The following is a 13,817-nucleotide window of genomic DNA, read 5'->3' on the forward strand; positions in this document are numbered from 1 at the left end:
TGAACGTCCAACATGGGGCTTGAACCCACAATCCTGGGATTAAGCATCTCATGCTCTACTGACTGAGCTAGTCAGGCTACATCTGAGTACCCTTCAATAGCATGAAGTGATCAGAGTGAGAGACGTTACAAGCGCTTCATCTGCAAAAGAAAAGAACAGTGCCATCTGGCATACACGTGACCACAGTCACATGAGCAATCACATGATTAATGAATGACAACAAACACACCTTCATCTTTGACAAAACAGTAAAATAAAAGGTGAATCACAGATGAGACACCAGTGGTAAAAACACTAAAGTGCTGTCAAGGAGAAACAGGATACGACCAAACACACGCACAAGTTACAGAGAGAGAACTCTCCCAGAGGGAACCACTCAAAGGAGAACCATAGACATCATTTGGGTGTATGACCTCATCAATATGAGACAGGGGGATAGGAAACAAGCTCAGAGATGTCAGAAACATGAGATCCAAGTGGTGAGAAAGCTTCAACTGGTGAGGTTACAGAAGAAGACTGAGAGATCAAAGACAATTTGTGTCCACAAAGAAATCATTGAGAAATCAAGGTGAGATCAAAGAAGGAATTCTAAGATCAAACACAAAACTCTGAGATCAAAGGTTGAAGTTCCCCAAGGTTCAGTTTTAGCTCAGACCCTCTTTAATATCTCTATACTGCCACTTGTCATCAGGAGACTCAGTATAAACTTCCACAGTTCTGCTGATGTCACATAGCTGTACATCGCCGTGTCTCCTGATGACTTCCTCCACGTCACCTGTTGATGTGACAGGACTCGACCAAACGTCATGTTTTGAAGAAGAGGGTGTGAGTCTGAGTTGAAGTTGAAGGTTGAAGTTCCCCAAGGTTCAATTTTAGCTCAGACACTCTTCAAGGTGGAACCAGCAGAGGAGCTCAGTAGAGACAACTGGACAGCAGCAGGACAGAACAGAGACTCTCCACAATGACAGGAGACAGGAAACAGGTTTGGACCATCTGGGCTCCACCCACTTGTATTTATTAAAGGAAATTGTAAAAATCAACAAAGTGGAAACATTGGTTTTGCCAGTGGGTTTAAATCATGATTGATATTTTAGTGTTTGTTCATCCATTTATTTGTCCAAGAGAAGAAGAAGTGACTCTGAGTCAAACTGGAGTCCTTTGAGGTCTGGCATCTCAGGAAGGAGGAGCATTCAGGCTGAGGTCATCATAACAGTCAGGATGTGCTGACTCATCATTAGTGGGAATCTCAGTGTCAATGTTGTGTAGTGAGGGACAGCACTGTTGCTGTGGCCTGATATGTAGATGAAGGAGTCAATGAGACACCATGAAGACAGACAGCATTGCTGGACAACACCTTCTTTTATTACTTCAGCATTGGCAAGAACTGGAAGCATCAGCAGAACCACCACAGAAGAAGCACACTTTTTTTTTTTTTTTACAGATTTTTCATGTCACCAAGCACTCTATGAGCTAAACTGCCCCCTTCTGGTGTAACTACGCATGTACAGGTGAAACAATGAAACGCTTACCAAAAATAACAGAAAATCATGGAGCTCATTATGACATCACACTAACTACTTTCACTCCAGAAATCAGGTCATGACATCATAAAGAAGAATAGAAGTCTCTTCCTCACAGGTGTCACTGAACAAAATCTCTCCAACACTAAACAGCAGTGAGAGAGCAAAGCTGGTAAGAAGACAGGACTGTTGGAGGAGGAAACCTCTCAATGTTCCAGAGTTGTTTCAGTGGAAGACATCACATTTGGGAGGGAGGTTCTTGACATTTTCATCCATTTTTATTTTGGTCAGATGAACACATCATGAGCTCTACTTGGACAGAATACACCTTCAAACAGGCAGGGGTGCTGAGGCTCAGAGACCAACAGTTGAACAACATCAGAGCTCATCAGAACAAAGACCAAGGTGTCTGTTTTCATTTCAAAAGATTTGTTGTCAGTGAGTCTATTATATTTTTCATCAACACCTGAATGAAGGATGGTTTCATGAAAAACTGTCATTTTTTAACGAAAGCTGAGAAAAACAGTTTTGTCAAAGAAGTGGTTTTCCAGCATCAAACTGGACTTCATTTTGTTTCCATCTCTCATTTGGTAACTTCAAATGTTCACTGTAAAAATCCAGCCTACTAATCAGGAGGAGGCCCAGTATTGGACCATGAGCTGATCTCTGCTATGCTGGAAGATGGGAACTTGTTTAAAGTTGATTTTGTGATTATTTTTCATCAAAATGTGCTCAGACGGCTCCTCAACAGTTCTGATGATGAACAGAACCTCTGTCCTCATGGGTCATGTGACAGGATGTGACCTCTACTTGAGCCAGAAGCAGTGAACGCACCCCTGCACAGCAGAACATGTTCACTTGACCTGCTCTGGCTACTTGTGGTTAGCTTGCTGCTAACAAAAGTGGGTACAAAAATGGAATCATGGTCCCTTCAGACTTTCCATCAGTTTTATTCTGTCAGTGGAACGAGTCAGTTTGGGCTGTAGAGACTAAAACAATGAATCCAATGTTTTACAGCCACTTCTTCTTGGATGTTTATGGGAAAAAAGTATTTTGGGGCCACAGTGCATCACGTGGTGGATGGGGGAGGGGCATCCAAATCTGAGGAGAGGTTTCCATTGGATGGAAAATGAGTCGACACCACTGAGGGAAGGATGAGTCCTCAAATGTTTGGATTGTTTTAACAGGAAGAGAAAAAAAAGAAAAACCGGGAGTTCGATGTGAAAACACTGTAAAAGTTTTTGGTCTGTCATGTGTGGAGAGATAAATGAGCCATGACCACAGAGATGCAGGATCAGAACTGAGAACATGGAGTTTTCATTTCAGGGACCTTCAATAACTTTTGATCTATCTGATAAAACAGGCCAGAACTGAGACTTGACCTTGAGAACAGAGATGGACGATCATGAAAACATGAGAAAAACCACAAGACTGCAATGAGGAGACGTCCTGTTGCTTTAAACATCACCACGGTGAAAGCAGAAGAAGCCTGGAGCTCAGTTGTGGCGGCGCTGCAGTCACACGTCCGTGGTGTCTTGGTGGTGAACTCCAGCCTCTTCATCAACCAAGCCTTCCTCTGTAGCATCACCAGCGTTGAGTTCAATGTTCTCCTGGTGTCCTGCCTGCCGCTTCATTTTGGCCTGGAAGACATGACAGCTCAGACCTCCAGTTGCTGCTGAAACAACTGCTCATAGCCAAGGACTACGAAGCTACATCGTGTTACCTTGAAGTAGCGGTAGAAGAAGACAGCACATGACCCCAGGATCAGAAGGTGGATGGACGCTCTGATGATGAAATCACTTAAAGGCACTGAAAAACATTTAGAATCATCACATTTGATCAATGACATCACCACTGACCACCACAGACATGTTGATGGTTGAAGGTTCTTGATGGAAGGCTGCATGTTAAAGGAACACGCTAACTTTTAGGAGAAGTCTCTGATTGTCCATCATCCCCAGAGCCAGACTAGAAGATGGAGACCCTTCTCTAGGAGCTGAGACTCATGCTAGTTAGCTTAGCACAATGAATGGTAGGAGGTGGGAAGTGTTAGCATAAAAGTCCCAAACAGTTGTTGCCTGTGGAAGGAACTGAAAAAAAAGGAAAATAGAAGTTTTAATATAAACAGACAGAAAATGTTATTTAATGTGTTTTCACATAAAACAGACACCCCCCTATTTTTTGAATTTATTCCACCTGACCAGTAGGTGGAGCTCTGACGCTTACATGGGTTAGGCTGAGAGATTTTTCCCACAGGCCCAACGAAGCGTCAGATATCAAACGGACTTGAGAAGACGTTCATCCATCGTTTCTCTCTTCATTGATCCTCAGTCTTCATCCTGGGTATCACATGTAGCGTCCAGATACCCCTCAGTCTGGAGCCGCTACACCTGCATTCATATATCTGGGCTTGTGGATCACTTTTAACAGACATTCTAATTTTAGAATCAGACACATAGCTGGGACTACTTTCCTGACTGGGAGCAGTGATTTGGCCACCAAAACCAAATGTTTGTTGGAGCAGGAGAGCGACTGCTGCTACTGGTCATGGCCGACTTTGGAAGAGAGGAGGAGGAGGAGGAGGAGGAGGAGGAGGACTGCAGGACAAACCAACATCATGATCCTGAGACAGTTGATGCTAACACTTCCCACTCACTACCATTCATTATGCTAAGCTAACTCATGGTCTGCTGGTCTCTGCTGGTCTCAGCTCCCTCATGGACACACAGAACATGTAATTACAACATTCTTGGTTTGATTTCACCAACGTGTTGAACCTCATGCAGTTTCCTCTCTCTTTGTTTCCTGTTGGTTCAAACTGTCCAGTTCAAGTCTGGGGCCTCTTGCAACGAGATCGTTTCCTGTCAGGTTCGTTCTGACACTGAGTTTGAAGTGGGACCTTCACGTGAGCAAATGATAGGACGAACAAATGTTTCTGGAGAAACTATTAACACTTGCTAACACTTCCCAACCGCTACGATTCAATGTGCTAAGCTAACTAACGAGGGTCTCAGCTCTCTAGAGAAGAGTCTCTGTCTCCTTGTCTGGTTCTGGGGATGATGGACAAGAAGCATATTTCCCAGAAGGTTGGTGGATTCATTTAACACAGACTACTTTTACACGTCCGCCATCGTTCCACTGTTATTCTGAAAATGACAACAGTCCAGATTTAATCAGGATTCTAGAAAGAGTTTATTCTGGGTGGGTTTTCAAAACTGAGCATTTCTCAATGAAAACGTAGGACAGACCAATACAATTTAGGTTTGAGGCTTTTCTGTCATGAATGTTCTTCAGGAGGAATTAAAACTGTAGAGTCTCACAGTGTGAGACACTTTAACTGGATGGGAGACAAACAAATGACAAGTCAAGTCAGTTTTATCTATATTGCACCAAATCACAACAAAAGTTATCTCATGACACTTTACAGGTGTCTGCTTTCTGAATTGTACCAAGGTGCTTGTTTCCTTGGACTTATAGATTTCTTTTTTAACGGGGCATTTGAGTCCAAAGTTGTTCTTAAGGTGCCTGTTGGACTGTCAAGACAATGATCAATTTGACAGTGAACTTTAGCTCCGCCCTTCATCTCTCAGACTAGCCTAGCTAGTTAGAATTAGCTAGCTGGACTATTTTCCATAGTCATGTAAACAGCTTCATCAGAATGTTGTCATTTTCAGGCTAAAAACAAGAAGCAGGAGAACAGAGGAGTAGAAAGTGCATGTAAATGTAGTCAGGGTCACATTCTTCTGTCTGACTCCAGCTGGTCCTGTTGTCACCTGCTATGATGAGGTGGAGCTCCTGGCTCTCAGAGGAGAAGTGATGGGGGAAAACATGGGACAGGTGATAAACACATTTGTAGTTCCCTCGGTGGGTGTGGTCTGCTGCTGAGAACAGGAACTGGGCGGAGTGCTTGAGCGCTGGTAGGGTGTAGTTCTGTGCCGTGCTGGAGGTGGAGAAGATGAGCTGGAACAGGCCTCCTGGGTACTGTGGTTCAACAGAGCAACTGATGGTGAAGTTGGAGCCCCGGAGCAGCAGAGTCTCCTGGTGCCTCACCTCAGAGACGCCGTCAGTGAAGGCAGAGAAGGAGATGTTTGGCTGGACCAGCAAATCTGTGGAGGGGGGAGCAGAAGAAAGGCTGAATCAGCAGATGTGCTGGTGTCATCGAGGAAGCAGCAGCTTGTTTGGAATGTCCAGTTTTACCTGAGCACACCACCATCAGACTGGTATCACTATGAACTCTATCAGTCTCCACTACACACTCCCGCAGTCCAGATGCTGACTGGACACAAGAAGACCTGATCCACCACACAGGCCTGGATAGCGAGTCCCTTCTTTCATTTGTTAAAGCAGCAGAGCCACAATTCATCCATCTACACACTGCAGAGGCAGACTGGTGGAGCCATTCCGGACCCCCAGGGGCCGCTGGTCTCCACTCTCCCTGGTGTTTGATCTCCAGGGTCCCAGCACAGCGACTGGGCTCTCCCACCATCCTGACTCCATCAGGCTCTGAGCAGACACAGGAATCATGAGTGGTAGAAGCAAAGCAGTGGGATGAAGCAGATCTATGACCTTCACCTGAGCAGACGAGGCCAACGCTGTTCCCAGGTAAGCAGGTCTTCCTCACTGAGCCAGACCTTCCACAGTTTAGCAGAGCAGATTCATCTCCACCACACTGGAACTTTGCTGCCATGACTGGGGTCTCCATGTCTGTATACGGGCCCCCGTGGAGGAGGGACGGAGCCCCACACCCCAACTCTCTACACAGCACCTCTGCATCCTGCAGGCAAAAATCCTCCTCACACACAGAGGACCATGACTGGTTAGACTTCACCTCCAGTCTGCCTGTGCACAGACTGGACCCCCCCACCAGCCTGACAGACTCTGTGGAGACATCAGGAAATCATCATTCTAATATTCACCCATTTTTCTCAGCTACTAATCCTGCTGAAACTCATCGGAAAAAACAAGAACCATGAAACTTCCCTTCCTGACTCACCTTCCTCTTGTTATTGCTTGATGAGGCTGAACCCCCAACACACACAAACACATACACACACACACGCACATACACACAATCGTATTTGAGACACCTTGGTCTCACTGCTTAAAGTGAAACATCTGGATTCCATATTTCACATCATCAACATGACCCTCATCAAATTCAGGATCTCATCATTGTCAGAATAACAGAGGAATATTTGTGTTCATGAAAACAGCCAAAGTCAACTTGTCCAGGATCTCAGTCACATGACTGTTAGTGTCAATAATGTTACCTGAGCAGGTGATTTCCAGGATGGTGGAACCACGATAGTTCAATGATCTCACACACTCCTTCAGTGTTGATGGAGACTGAACACACTCAGAGTTGATGAACCACATGAGTCGTTCTGAGGACTCGTCTCTCTGCTGTGTTGAGACAGCAGAACCACAGTCCAGCCGTCTACATATCACAGCTGTTTCCTTCAGGGTCCAGGACCGGTCTGTCTCTGCTGCTCTCCACTCTCCCAGGTGTTTCACCTCCAGTCTACCAGCACAGTGGTTTGCTCCTCCCACCAACCTGACATCATCAGCATCTGAGCAGAGACAAGAGGATCATTAATACATGAATATGCAACAGGACGGAGGAGGACCTAAACCAAAGCTCCACCTGAGCAGATGAGTCCAACTGATTTGCCAGGTGAGTCTCTCCAGAATGGAGACTCTGCTGGTCCAAAAAGTCCCCCCTCCAGGACTAAAGGTGTCCCACATCTCAGCTCTCCACACAGCACCTCTGCATCCTGCATGTCAAAGTCCTCTTCACACACCGAGGACCATAGCTGGTTAGACTTCACCTCCAGTCTGCCAGAGCAAAGGTTCGACCCGTCCACCAGCCTGACAGACTCTGAGAAAGACAACAAGAGTCAGATTCATGATGAGAATGAATTCATGTCAACATGAACTCACCTGTTCATGCCTCTGACATGTTAACTAGCAAATCCTGTAAATGAGACAGGAAAACATTGGTTTCCAAGGAATTTAACCTGAGAATGAAAAAGAAAATTCAGAATTGCAAGGAATTTATCCTCTTTGAAATAATTCACATGCTCTTATATCATCTAAAATCCCACACGTGTAAATCAGAGAACACAACTGGAATCTCTGGTTTTCATCACCATCTTAACCCTTGTCAAATTTGAGCACTGGTGGCTTAAAGTTAAGAAATATTAACTTGTGATTGGAGGGTTGCTGGTTCAATCCTCAGGATTTGCAGGAAGAAGCAGTGTAAATGACTCTCATGTAGGTCTGTTTCTGAGGGAAAATTTCCTGAGGGGTTTTAATTTGTTCAGGTAATTTTCAGGACATGAGAATTTTATTTTGAAGGGAATCCAGTTACGTTCCTGTTTTGCACATCTGGCAGGCAGCAATTTGATGCCTTCACAGAATGAAGTGAGGTTAAACAGGGTTTCCCTGATGTGTGCTGATCCTGTTAAAGACACTGAAGCTCCTGGCTGGAACTGGAACAAGGAACTCTGTGTTTCATTTGTTTGATGTCAATTTATGGGAATCAGTGAACTTGATTGAGTGTTGAGATGAAGGCTATGCTAACAGGAGCTTCTCTCACAACTGTTTCTCAGTCTTGTTAGCTTCTCTACCTTACCACATGAGCACACTATGGGTGAACATGACTAATTTTTGTGGTTCGTTGTTGTGAAGATTGTTTATGTTGCAGATCTGACGTTTAAAATTGTTGTTTTTCTAAGAGATAAATTTATTTCATTTATCTGTCTTTTAGCTCTTGAGGGTTATTTTCTGAACACGAAAATGAAACATAGAGACAGTAAATTATGTTAAAATACAACTGAAAGCTGAACAGATTAAAAAGCTACTGGAAACATCAGTACACTTCACCTTTGTCTCACCAGGATTGAGCTATAAGCAGCACTGCTGCCTCCCTCACTACCACCACCATGGGGCCCTTGAGCAAGGCCCTCAGTGGCTGAACTGAGCAGCTTGTGTTGTGTTTTTGTGAACATTATCAGAGTGGTGCTGCAAATGAGAGTCACTCAGGGAGTTTCTTCTGGTTAAATAAAGGTTAAAAAATGGAATATCATCATTGTCAGAATCATAGAAGAATATTTGTGTTCATGTAAACAGCCAAAGACAACTTGTCCTGGATCTCAGTCACATGACTGTTAGTGTCAATAATGTTACCTGAGCAGGTGATTTCCAGGATGGTGGAACCAGGAGAGTTCCATGATCTCACACACTCCTTCAGTGTTGATGGAGACTGAACACACTCAGAGTTGATGAACCACATGAGTCGTTCTGAGGACTTGTCTCTCTGCTGTGTTGAGACAGCAGAACCACAGTCCAGCCGTCTACATATCCCAGCTGTTTCCTTCAGGGTCCAGGACCAGTCTGCCTCTGCTTCTCTCCACTCTCCCAGGTGTTTTACCTCCAGTCTACCAGCACAGTGGTTTGCTCCTCCCACCAACCTGACATCATCAGCATCTGAGCAGAGACAAGAGCATCATTAATACATGAATATGCAACAGGACGGAGGAGGACCTGAACCAAAGCTGCACCTGAGCAGATGAGTCCAACTGATTTGCCAGGTGAGCAGGTGTTTCCAGACCCTGAGCGTCCACAGTCCAGGAGGGAAGATTCATGGCCCTCACACTGGAACACTTGAGTCCAGAATGGAGACTCTGCTGGTCCAAAAAGTCCCCCCTCCAGGACTGAAGGTGTCCCACATCTCAGCTCTCCACACAGCACCTCTGCATCCCGCATGTCAAAGTCCTCTTCACACACCGAGGACCACAGCTGGTTAGATTTCACCTCCAGTCTGCCAGAGCAAAGGTTCGACCCGTCCACCAGCCTGACAGACTCTGACAAAGACAACAAGAGGAAGATTCATGATGAGAATGAATTCATGTCAACATGAACTCACCTGTTCATGCCTCTGACATGTTAACTAGCAAATCCTGTAAATGAGACAGGAAAACAGATTCCCAAGGAATTTATCCTCCTTGGAAAAATTCATGTGATTGTTGAAACTGGAAAAAATATTCCTGCTCATTTCTTACTGAACCTAATATCCCTGGATTTAATATCCCATATTTCTAAATCAGAGAACTCAACTGGAATCTCTGGTTTACATCAGCATCCTGACCACATAGAGAAGTGAACTTGTGATGGGAGGGTTGTCAGTTCAATCATCAGGAGAGGCAGGAAGAAAGAGTGTAAATGAATCTGATAGGCTGTTATTGAGGTTAAAGTCTGTGAGCTTTTATTTTCTTAAGGCCTTTTTTAGTAGAGGCTCCTAACATGTAGGAATCATTCAAAACTTTGAAGCGCCAAGTTGGAATGAGAAGAAGGTCTTCTGTCATTGATCTGTTTGATGCCATGTTCTGTGTTTTGGGTGGGGTTTTTGTATCTGTGTGTTGAGGTAAAGGCTATGCTGACATCAGTCAAGTCAAGTCACTTTTATTTGTATTGAGCCAAATCACTACAAAAGTTATCTCATGACACTTTACAAGTACAGCAGGTCCAGCACCAAACTTCTTCAATGAATCTACACCCAACAATTCTCCATCAGCAGGCACAAAAGCAGTGACAAAAGCCTTCCTTTTAACAGGCAGGAACGTCGAGCAGATCCAGGCTCAACAGGAACGGCCTTCTGCTTTGAATAGCAGGGGGAAAGAGAGCAGGAGAGCAGGACAAGACAGAAAAGGGAGGAAGACAGATAAACAGAAGGAAAGAGAGGGACAGAGATAAAGACAGAGAGAAAGTGGAAGAGACTGATGGACAGATTGGGACGGGGATTAATAATAATAATAATAATAATAATAATAATACATTTTATTTATAAGGCGCCTTTCAAGGCACTCAAGGTCGCCGTACAACAGTTTAAAAATAAATAAATAAATACATAAAACATGCACAATTTAAAGATTAAAAAGAGTTCTGTGGAAATACAACTTGATGTTCGGCTTCAATTCCATACGACAGGACGAGGTTGAGGGTGTGACTGAGACAGTGAGTGGGCTCACCTGCAGACTGATGGAAACCAATGGAGTCTAAAACCATGAGCTTTGGTCACAACTGTTTCTCAGTCTTGTTAGCTTCTCTACCTCACCACATGAGCACACTATGGGTGAACATGACTCATTTTTGTGGTTCGTTGTTGTGTAGATTGTTCATGTTGCACATCTGACGTTTAAAATTGTTGTTTTTCTAAGAGATACATTTATTTCATTTATCAGTCTTTTAGCTCTGAAGGTTTTTTTCTGAAGACAAAAATGAAACAGAGAGACAGTAAATTCTGTTAAAATACAACTGAAAGCTGAACAGATTAAAAAGCTACTGGAAACATCAGTACACTTCACCTTTGTCTCACCAGGATTGAGCTACAAGCAGCACTGCTGCCTCCCTCACTACCACCACCATGGGGCCCTTGAGCAAGGCCCTCAGTGGCTGAACTGAGCAGCTTGTTTTATGTGATAATGAACATTATCAGAGTGCTGCTGCAAATGTGAGTCACTCAGGGAGTTTCCTTTGGTTAAATAAAGGTTAAAAATGGAATATCATCATTGTCAGAATAATAGAGGAATATTTGTGTTCATGTAAACAGCCAAAGTCAACTTGTCCTGGATCTCAGTCACATGACTGTTAGTGTCAATAATGTTACCTGAGCAGGTGATTTCCTGGATGGTGGAACCAGGAGAGTTCCATGATCTCACACACTCCTTCAGTGTTGATGGAGACTGAACACACTCAGAGTTGATGAACCACACGAGTCTTTCTGAGGACTCGTCTCTCTGCTGTGTTGAGACAGCAGAACCACAGTCCAGCCATCTACATATCACAGCTGTTTCCTTCAGGGTCCAGGACCAGTCTGTCTTTGCCAGCAGGTTTCCACAGATTCCACAGATTTCCAAGGAATTTATCCTGAGAGTGAGAAGGAAAATATAGAATTGGAAGGAATTTATCCTCTTTGAAATAATTCATGTGATTATTGAAGCTGGGAATCATGATTCCTGCTCTTTCCTCCCTAAACCATCTAATATCCCACATGTGGATACCAGAGAACACAACTGGAATCTCTAGTTTACGTTATCATCACCACCATTTTCAGATCCTAGCAGTGGCAGCCTAAAGTAGTGATTCTCAAACTGTGGAAAACCCAAATATCTTTTGGAAAGTTAAACAAGTCAAAATTGTTTTGAAACAATGAATACTATAGAAAAAATAGCAAACAATTTTGAAAAAAAATACATATCTGTATCAATCAAGGATGGTTCCAAGTCTGCTTTCAGACAGGAGGTGGAGCAGCTGGTCCACTGGGGCAGTCTGAACCACCTGGAGCTGAACCTGCTCAAGAATGTGGAGATGACAGTGGACTTCAGGAGAAGCCCACCCACACTCTCCCCCCTCACCATCCTCAACAACACAGTGTCTCCTGAGGACATGTTCAAGTTCCTGGGAACCACAATCTCCAAGAACCTGAAGTCCACCTCTAACATGGACACTGTCCAGAAAAAAAGCTCAGCAGAGGTTGGACTTCCTGTGACAGCTCAGGAAGTTGAACCTGCCACAGGAGCTGCTGATCATCTTCTATACTGCAATCATTCAGTCTGTCCTGTTCACAGCCATCACTCTGGTTTGGATCGGCCACCAAACAAGACAGGATCAGACTGCAACGAACAATCGGGTCAGCAGAGAGAATAATGAGGGCTGACCTGCCTGTCATCCAGGACCTTTATCGGTCCAGGGTCAGGAAACGGACAGGCACCATCTCTGCTGACCCATCACACCCCAGTCACAAACTGTTTGATCCCCTCCCCTCTGGAAGATGCTACAGAGCCCTGGATGCTGAGACCACCAGGCTAAAAACAGTTTCTACCCTCAGGCTTTCAGTCTGATGAACGGGAAATAGTCAGAGTGTCAGGAAATAAAAACAAACATCTGCTACACCAGCAGCTCAATAGCAGGTGATCTGACAGGAGGGAACTGCAAATCATAACAATGGTGATGAAGGAAAAGACGGCCCTGGCGTTGTTCAGAGTGAAAACCCTGGAAGAGATCGTCATGAGGCCACAGCTCCTGGAGGAGCTGAATGATTCCCAACTCCTGTGTTGTCCTGAGGATGAACTCACGTCACTGCTGCTCGCCTCCACAGAAGAACCAGAGCCAGCGTTTCCCTGATTGATGCTAAGATACATTCTGATGTGTGTGATTCTACAACTGTCTGGTGTGCATCTCAGTCAAACAGCAACAGTGTGTTGGCCTACCTGTGCTGGACCCTGAGCAGCACACACTGGGTCTTCTATTGGAACCTGTGCTCAGTGTGTATTGCAATCAAAGATGATTCCAACAGAGGCTCCAGCTGACTGCTGCATCAGAGCACTGATACCAAAGACACTGCCCAGCTCCTTACTTTCAAATATTCTCAAACACTATTTCTAATATAATTTACTGTATTTCATCAGTGATCAATGCATCATTTATAGCAGTAATTGGCAACAAGTGGATCTTTTCACTGGAACCTCAGAGTTCACCAGATTGACACACACACTTGAAAACAAGTTCAGATTCATAAAATATTCCAGTGTTTCATGTTTCTCTATGGTTGTCTGATGGTTGGCCTCTGACTCACTCTGACTCTGAGAAAACATGCTGTCCACCTCTGATGCAGCTTAACAGAGGCGCTATGACACTGTTCCATGCTCATCATGGAGGTACTTGCTTCAAGAGTTAGACAACCACTGGCCTGAAGGACAGAGAAGTGAACTTGAAACTAAAAGGTTGTTGGTTCAATCCTCAAGACTGGTAGGAAGAAGCAGCCACACTCATTAACACCACCAAGATGCCCTTGAGCAAGGCTCTCAGAGGTGGTACTGAGCAGCTGCTGTTCTATGACTGTGAATGTGATCAGGGTGCTCCTGCAAATGTGAGTCACTCTCAGTGAGTTTCCTTGGACTAAATGAAGGTAAAAAATAAAAACACTGGAGTTTTGTGAATATTTGTGTACATGTAAAAAAAACAAAGTCACTTGTACTGGATCACAGTAACATGACTGCATTACTGTGTACCAAATCACATACTTCCACACTGCATATGTAAAATTTTCAAACTGAGTATTCTAAGCAAAGTATGTACTCAATCGCGCAGTGCGCGTGTTTCGAGGGTGCAGTGCTGTCCCAAACCACATCCTGCCGTGCGGTGCACTCTTCAAAATGATGACGTGATGTCTTCTTCTTCTACACAGATTTGTGACTGGCGAGCACCGCATCAGCATCAGCTAATTACCGCCTCCTT

The sequence above is a fragment of the Aulostomus chinensis genome, chromosome 4 (genome assembly GCF_037954235.1).
Source record: "Aulostomus chinensis isolate RoL2024-O1b breed Wild chromosome 4, RoL_Achi_v1.0, whole genome shotgun sequence".
NCBI classification, from domain to species: domain Eukaryota; kingdom Metazoa; phylum Chordata; class Actinopteri; order Syngnathiformes; family Aulostomidae; genus Aulostomus; species Aulostomus chinensis.